The 8,223-nt window shown below is 43.9% G+C and overlaps 1 non-coding gene across 1 annotated transcript; it reads left to right on the plus strand.

The window, feature by feature from the left end:
* Positions 1-7,960: 7,960 nt before the first annotated feature.
* On the plus strand, positions 7,961-8,050 carry TRNAY-GUA (transfer RNA tyrosine (anticodon GUA)). The gene is given in 2 exon segments: positions 7,961-7,997; positions 8,015-8,050. It is a non-coding gene; the product is annotated as a tRNA-Tyr (tRNA).
* The last annotated feature ends 173 nt before the right edge of the window (positions 8,051-8,223 follow it).

Raw genomic sequence — 8,223 nt, forward strand, 5'->3', positions numbered from 1 at the left:
TAAGTGAAGAATTAAAAGAAAGATGGCAGATGGAAGGAAGTTACCAGAAATTAGAAGAAGGTTTAGAAGATGCTGTGGTTCTAATTACCCAACAATTTGTGGAGCCTGGCTGGGTGAAATGCACAGTCATTTCTTAGAAACCTTTAAGGCATGGTTCAAACAACTTCTTTCACAGTAAGAAAGCTTGATTTTACAGGCTATTTTGTCAATAAGATTTTATTTAAAATGAAACTTCTTTCAGATTGTCACCTTGTTGTGTAAAGATAGAGGGATACTTGCCAGATGCTACCTCCTAAACCTAAATTCTCCTTTCCCACACGCATTTGTGCAGTCTCTGCAAATCCTCAAGAGGTCTCTTCTGATGTTGGGCTGGCTTTCCTGTTTGCTTTTCATCTGTAACTTGGACTTCTGAATCATTTTTACCATGAATGTTTTGGTAAGCTTATTGCCCTCTGTACTCCTGCTTTTAGAGTCAAAGGCAACAAATGATCCAATTTCACAAAAATTAAACTGATGGAAATGAAAACCTTGTTACAAGCATGGAAGCCTTGTATGGCACAGAAGGAAATGAAGGGAGATTCCTAGAGAGAGCACAGGACTTGTCAGCATATTCAGGAGAGGGAAGAACATACATAAGGATTTATCCATGTTTCTAAAAATTCAGCTAGTAGTTCTGTAGGGCAACCGTGTTTTGTATTGTTTTACCTCCACAGTGTTCCATCTCCATGGTGGAACTTTAGAAGCTGCATTGTCTCACTGTAAATCTGGGGATTCCCTGAGATCCACCTCTCCTTTCTCCTAGAAGCAGAAGCTGCCAATACATACTTTCCAACCCGGTGGATGAGATGTCACCAGTCATTGCCCCATGATGGTGTAGGTTTTATGGCAGCAAGAAAAGAGCCGGAAAAGGCAGTGGCCTAACTTAAAAGCATGGGGAATGAAATAACTCCTAATTTTTTGTGTGCTCAAATCTGCTCAAGTGTCGCTCAGTACATACTTAAATCTTACATCTGAACATTGCACATACAAGAATACTGTTTTTCCCCCCTATATTTTTTCTAAAATAAGGTACTTCTTGGCTTCCTGAGACACATGCTGGAAATAGCAATTATTTTTTCAGACAGCAGGAGGGATGCAGGAAATAAAGGTCAAGAGTACCTGCTTCTTTTTGCTTTCAGAATAAGAAGTCAAGGCATGGTACGCTAGAAGAAACTAGATGCCAGTATTTATTTCTTTGCTCCCTCTGTTTCTCCTAACCTTAAGTACTTCTTTACCCTGCCATATTCACCAACATTTTTGTTTGTTTTCTTCCATGCATTTGAAGTCAGCTGGGATAGCCCATTCCCTTCTTAGTGCGGAAACTTTGAACTCTGTCAGGTCTCTATTAAGCCTGTAGAAAAAAAATTCCAAGATATCTATTGTCCACTGTGAAAGTAATCTTTTTATTTAATGTTTTGTATCTTTCCAACCCTAACCCTGAGGTTCTACATTGGAAACTCATAAACTTGAGTCCTTTCACAGACTTGGTAAATACATTTGCAGTAACTAAGAACCTTCCATGAACACTTCTTTCTGACTGCAGAAGTAGAGCTAGGATGGACGTGTGCAGTTTTTTCATCTGTAAGCACCCTCTGCTCTCTCTTCTCCCCTCCTGCTAGAATTCTGCAGGGCACGAGAGCAACAGTGCCTTGGAAAAAAGAGGTAAACTACAGTTGTGCAAGCAGCAGAGGCAAGCACCTTTTGGACTGCTAGGTGTAATATAGGCAGGTTTGCCTCTGTGACTTGTTTTTGTAATCAGGAGTCTTTTAGTAGTCTTTTTGCTGGTTTGGAAAGTTGGAGATCAGAACACTATTCTTTTTATAAAGTAGTTTTGATTTTTGGGGTAGAAAGTCAAGCCAGTGCTTTTCTTCTGTTCTCAGGATACTGTTGAACTTAGGCTGCTTGCCTGAATCTAGCTTAGGCTGCTGCTGAGACACTGTTACTGCTGCCTGATCATTTGGTTGGCTCAGTCTGGATCCGACTGCTTTAGTCCCTTTTATTAGGACTAATTGTTTACTCCTGGGGTGAACAAAATCTAAGGATTAAGTTGACTTCTCTTGCATTTGTAGCAATGACCTATTAGAATGTAATTCCAAAACAGCATGGGACAATATGTATTTGTAATACATGATTAACAGGTGACTTCCAAACGTTCTCTTTGGTCTCCAAAGTTGTAGGTATGTTTGTGAAAGGAGTAAATTTTTTAAAAAATATTTGCATACCTGACCAAAACTAATAAAATTATTCCTCCATGATTTCCAAAATAAATGAGTGGCATTTAAGAAATTAGTAAACTTGTTAATTGAGATTAATATTATAATTAATCTTGAAGTGTAACATCTGAGTGTAAGTTTAGGAATGTTTTCTCCCCCTTTGATTGATTCAAGGCTGTTCCACTTTTAGCCCTTATAAAGTAATGTTTGCCTTGATAGTGCCTCATATAAATTAATGCCCATGCCATGGAAAGCATAAGTGATGTGGTTGCCAAATGAAATTTGTCCCTTCAAAGGAATACTGTCAATCAGTGTAGCTGCCGCTGTACTTGCATAGCAGATGAGGTGAGGCTTAGGACTTGGTTTCGAAGTGGCAGCATCCATCTGAGCTGTGCACTGACACCACTTCCTTGCATTCTGAGCAAGAGGATCCTAGTGTCGGTCTCTGGTACTATCCCTGGAGCTGCTTAATTGATCTTCTGAGCCTGGGAACTGTGGTTGTTGTTTTCAGTTCAAGGCTTCATCCCAAGGCCACCTCAGAATTCTTGAAGTAGTTGTACAGCCTCCTTGATAAGGTGATATGGGCTGCTTTGGAAATGTGCAAGATGTTTTGTGTGCATAATTGTCACAGAGGCATGAGCATAAATTCTGAGCCCATCCAGATACACGTGATTATTTTGGTATTTTTGTGATATGATGGCCTTTTAGCCTTACATTTCCACTCTCCCTACACTAGCATGAATAATGTTGATACAGTAAAGCAGAATTCATGAAATCACAAAGTGCATGCAATTCGTCTGTGTCAGAACACAGGCTAATTGAGTTAGGCAGAGGTAACAGCACTTTTTTCCCTCTCCAAAAGGCTGTATAAGTAGGTTGAGTCAAAGTGCATGGAATTGCTAGCTCTTCTGAGTGAAGTTGTTGTTCCTATAAGACCTAGCATCTTAGGAAAATGTTGTAAGAAGCATTTAGAGAGAAAATCAGGTAATTTTCAGCAGCCATGAGTTGCCCTTCAGAAACTTTAATAACAAACAGTTGAGAAAAGAAAAAAGAAAAGAAAAAAGAGCAAACCTGTAAGTATGACTCTGAAGGCACACAGCAAGTTGAAACTGCTCTGAACTGCAGCTTCCCTGAACTGACTGTGACATGACTCAAGTATGAATGACAAGCTTGGATCTTTGGTACTGAGACATGGAGCAGATGCAGGTAATAACATGCTGTCATATGGAGAACTATTTTAATTGAAAAGAGTATCTGGTGAGTACCCTTGTGCTCTTTATCATGAATTTCTCCAAACGTGGGGAGGAAACTCAACCCCCACAGGGATGATGCAAGCCACAACACCTTGGGTGCTGAATGAGTGGTGCTATGACATTGAATTCCAACCAAGTCAAGCAGCTGAGCTGAAGACTTGATGGATGCATGTGGTTTGATTGACATATTTGCTGTTTCAGCCAGTGCTGAGCTCTGAAGATTACAGTCACTAGGGGAACTGGTGATGAAGCATTGAAGACTACTAAAAGGAAAGTATTGGGTAAAAAAACTGTAAGCTCACCTACAGTGAGCTTTTCCTTTATTTTAGCAATCATGAAGTGTTTCTTTTACTTTATAGATCTTAGTTCTATGAGACTGGGAGCAATCGGTTGGGAAACTGATTGCTGAGGAAATAAACTACTTCTTGTCCACAATTCAAAAATCTGATTCCTGATCTTAGGAATTCCTTCTAGGAATTTTGCTAGATTCTTCTCTCATAGCAAGAATTCAGTTGCATGCCTTGTTGATTATTTGTGGTAAAAATAACCTTTACAAAGATGGGTTTCTCTTGTTACAAGAGAAACAACCTACAGGGTTTTTCAACAACCTACAGGGTTTAGGACAGACTGATTATTAACTTCATGTCAGTGGTGTTAAGCCCTGTGCCTCCTGGGGAATATCCATATATTGTTTTATTGTCCAGATAAATGTTGAATTGGCTGCCTGAATTCACAACTAGATTCTGATGCATAGCAGCAAAGAATTACAATCCTCTGCACGTAACTTCAGAGTTTTTCCATCATTTCAGCTTTGTAACAATAAGCAATGAGGTCATGACTGATATTGTTTTATTCATTAAAGGATTTATCAGGAAATAGATGGAACTCTCAACAAATTGGAGCAGTAACAAATGAGCCCAGTAATACACATATGGAATTAACATATGGTCTAATATTGTAGTACCTTTATACCACTGCAACTGGGTGACATTTTTTGAAATATCAGCATTGCACAGAAAGGGACCTGTTTTTCAGCAAGAGCAGAGTCTGCTGTTAGAGCCATAATGAATGCCTAATACAAATTTTTCCACTGCAGATCAGCAGGAAACTAAACAAGAAGAAATAAATAACAGGACAAATGACAGGATCATCACTGCATCTTCCAGGGAGCTTTGTCTATCAAATCATCCAGGTAAGAGTGAGTGTTCTGTCTTTGGAAGTGGGTTGCCCACTGCTGCTAGCACTTGTGCAACACTACAAAACCCAAGTAGGATCCGAATGCCAACAGCTGATTCTAACGATGTTTGGTTTTGATTTGTCAGGAGACACAGCTAAACAGTCCTAAGGTAGTGGGGAAGTGGCAAAGTGCCACTGTAAGTATGCCCACTGTGACTCAAGGTCCATGAGCTAGGAGTGACCTTTACCTCATCCTGACATCCTGAACCTGCAGCAATGTCTTTGCACTTGGTCAAGTTCTTTAGGTCTAGATCGGAACTGAGCTCTCCTTTCTCACAAGGGAGTCTTGGGAAGGACAGCCACAGACAGATAACACAATAGGACTCGGATGTTGCCAGCTGGTGAATGTCCTACCAGAAGTCCATCGAGGTTGAGCCTGGTGGCTTGTGGGCCTTGACAGTCCTGATGGAATGGGAGGGGACAGTCCCTGAAAATGGTAGCATTTGGGGGAGATGTTCCCTATCCCGCTACAGAGTGTCAGTTTGCGCCTTCTTTCTTAGGGATGCTCTTAAATGAACAGTTGGAAAAAATAACTTCCTGTGAGGTCTCTGAAGAGAGAAGTAGACCTCTGGCTTGGTTTTGTGAAGTTACTAGAAGAAATAAAGAGAGGGGGATGCATATCCATACTTTTTCTTTTTTTGTCATGTAGGAGCACAAGAAACTCCAAACACTAGACCTTGTCACACAGGACAGTAACAGGATTAAAAAAGAAAGAAAAAAGTGGGGTGTGTAATTACTGATGTACTACAAGGAGAATGTTTACTGGATGTCATAACAAACTGCATCTTTAGGTTATTATTCTACTTAACAACAGGACCATCAGTGCTTATTAATTTAGCAGTTTGTTTCAGCTAATGCTTTCAAGATCTATTTCCTGCAAATTAGGAACACATGTGTTACTGTGGGAATATAGAAGAAAGTATCTATTTAGACAACCATATTTTCATTTTGGGCTCCTTTCACTTTGAATTAAATATAAATGAGTGCTAAAAGATACCATTTCATGCCATATGAGGCTGACAACAGAAATCCTGTCTCAGAGTGGTCTTTATTACTTTTTGATTATGGCTTTTGTAGTTCAAAGACTCCTGTCAGAGCTTTGATGTGGGGAAACCTGCTGCGTTGTCATTTCTGGATACTAAAAGCGCATCACAGGGAAGGCAGGTTGGTGCTGAACGCCTATTAGCAAGCAGCAGGCAAAGACTACAAATAAAAACCCCAACGATTTTTTTTTTTCCTCCATGAAAGATGCAACGATAGGAGTTCGCCCTTGTAACAGCAGGTTTGTGATGCGAGTGAAGTTGGATTTTTTGGTGGGCGATTCCCCCCCCCGTGCCGTGAGCGCTGCAGTTTCCCCTGTGCCCCCGCAGGGGGCGCTGCGAGCCCGGCGTTCCCGCTCGGAGACACCCGCGTATGGGAACATCCGTAATGCTGCGGGGATGTATAGACTCCATAAAGGGCTTCGTTTATACAGATAACTTCTGTGAATTCCATCCTAGTGGACAACAAACTGTCCATGAGCCAGCAGTGTACCCTGGCGGCCAGGAGGGCCAATGGTATCCCGAGCTGCATTAGGAAGAGCATTGACAGCAGGTCGAGGGAGGTGATCCTGCCCCTCTATTCAGTCCTGATGAGGCCTCACCTGGCGTGCTGTGCCCAGTTCTGTGCTTCTCAGGAAAAGAGAGACATGGAGCTCCTGCAGCAGGTCTAACGGAGGGCAACAAAGATGATTAAGGGACTGGAGCATCTCTTTTTAAATACAATTTAAAGTGTAACTGGAGCATCTCATGCAGTGACAGGCCAAGGGGGAATGGCTTCAAACTGAAAGAGAATAGATTTAGAATAGTTATTAGGAAAAAATTCTTTACTGGCACAGGTTGCCTAGAGAAGTTGTGGATGCCCTATCCCTGAAAGTGTTCAAGGCATGTTGGATAAAGCTTTGAGCAACCTGGTGTAGTGGAAGGTGTTCCTGCTCATGGCAGGGGAGTTGGAATGAGATGATCTTTAAGGTCCCTTCAACCAAAACCATTCTATGATTCCAGATAAAGACTTTTGTCTAGAGGAATACCTAGAAAACACAAAGGTTCTGCTGGAATGTAGCTTGTACTTTATCCTGGTGATAAATGTCACGAGGTTGTTACCACTGTGATGGTGGTGGTGGTGAGCAGATTTCCGTAAGTAAACCACTGAAAAAAATGTATTTGTAACAAGAAACGATATGCTGTTTTGGTGATTCGTTTTGACCATTAAAGTAAAAATCAAGTTGCATTTAATAAAGGGAAAAGCTTGTGTTTGGGCCCTATAATGGATGTGAGCTATGGGTGAGCACCTTTAAACACTGCCCCTACCCTTCAGTGTTTCTTTGGCTGTGTAGTTGCCAACACGTGTTCACATCAGGTGCTTCCATCCTGTTCCCCTAGGAGCTCCACAGAGTCCACGTGTCTGTCAGCGCAGCCACATGAGGATGTGGTGCCATGTTTCTACCTGAAAGGAGGTTGTTGCAAGGTGAGGGTTGGTCTCTTCTCCCATCAACGAGTGATGGGACTAGAGGACAGTCTTAAGCTGCACCACGTGAGGTCTAGGTTGGACATTAGAAACATTTTTTTCGCAGAAAGAGTGATTAGACATTGGAATGGCTGCCCAGGGAGGGGGTGGAGTCACCATCCATGGAGGTGTTTAAGGAAAAACTGGTCTAGTTGACAGGGTGGTGTTTGGTCATAGGTTGGACTCCATGATCTCAGAGGCCTTTTCCAACCTAATTGATTCTGTGATTCTCTTTGAGGTGACCTTTTCTCAATAAACCAGTGCAGTGGCTGGAGCAGGAACCCTGCAGGAACACTGGAGCAGGAACACAGCGATGGCTGGGTGCGATGAGACCCGCACTTCCCGCTCCTCAGGCACGCGTGTAACCCACAGGGCATGGAATTTTCGGCGAGGGGGGGAAGCGGGAAGCGCTGCCTTCGCACTGCCAGACACATCGCGCCCGGCGCGGGAGCGGGAGCGGCCGAGAGCGCCGCATCCCTGCGCTCACCGGCCCGCCGGCAGCGCCGCGGAGGGTGCGGGAGCCGCCGGGTCTCGGTCCCCAGCGGGTTTTTACGCTCCGTCTCTTCCTGGGGAGGGGATCCTGGCCCAGTTCCCGGAAAGGGGATCCCGACGCGCATTACCGGTGGTGGCGGGAAGCAAGGTTTTGTACCTTGGAGCGGGGGTAACCCCCAGCTCCCTTCGATAGCTCAGCTGGTAGAGCGGAGGACTGTAGAGGCGCAGCCCGCGGGAATCCTTAGGTCGCTGGTTCGATTCCGGCTCGAAGGAGACGCTCGGTTTTGCCGCGCGGGGCGGCCCCGCCGTTACTTTTTCATTCCTTCGCCGTCGGGAGGTGCCGCCGTTGCCGCGGGCGCGGGAGCGGCTCGCGGGCGCTCGCGGCGGTGCGTTACGGGGCTCCCCGCGCCGGGAGGACCCGCCCCCTCCCCCCGGCCCCGTCACAC

Source organism: Pseudopipra pipra, chromosome 1 (genome assembly GCF_036250125.1).
Source record: "Pseudopipra pipra isolate bDixPip1 chromosome 1, bDixPip1.hap1, whole genome shotgun sequence".
Classification (NCBI taxonomy): Eukaryota; Metazoa; Chordata; class Aves; order Passeriformes; family Pipridae; genus Pseudopipra; species Pseudopipra pipra.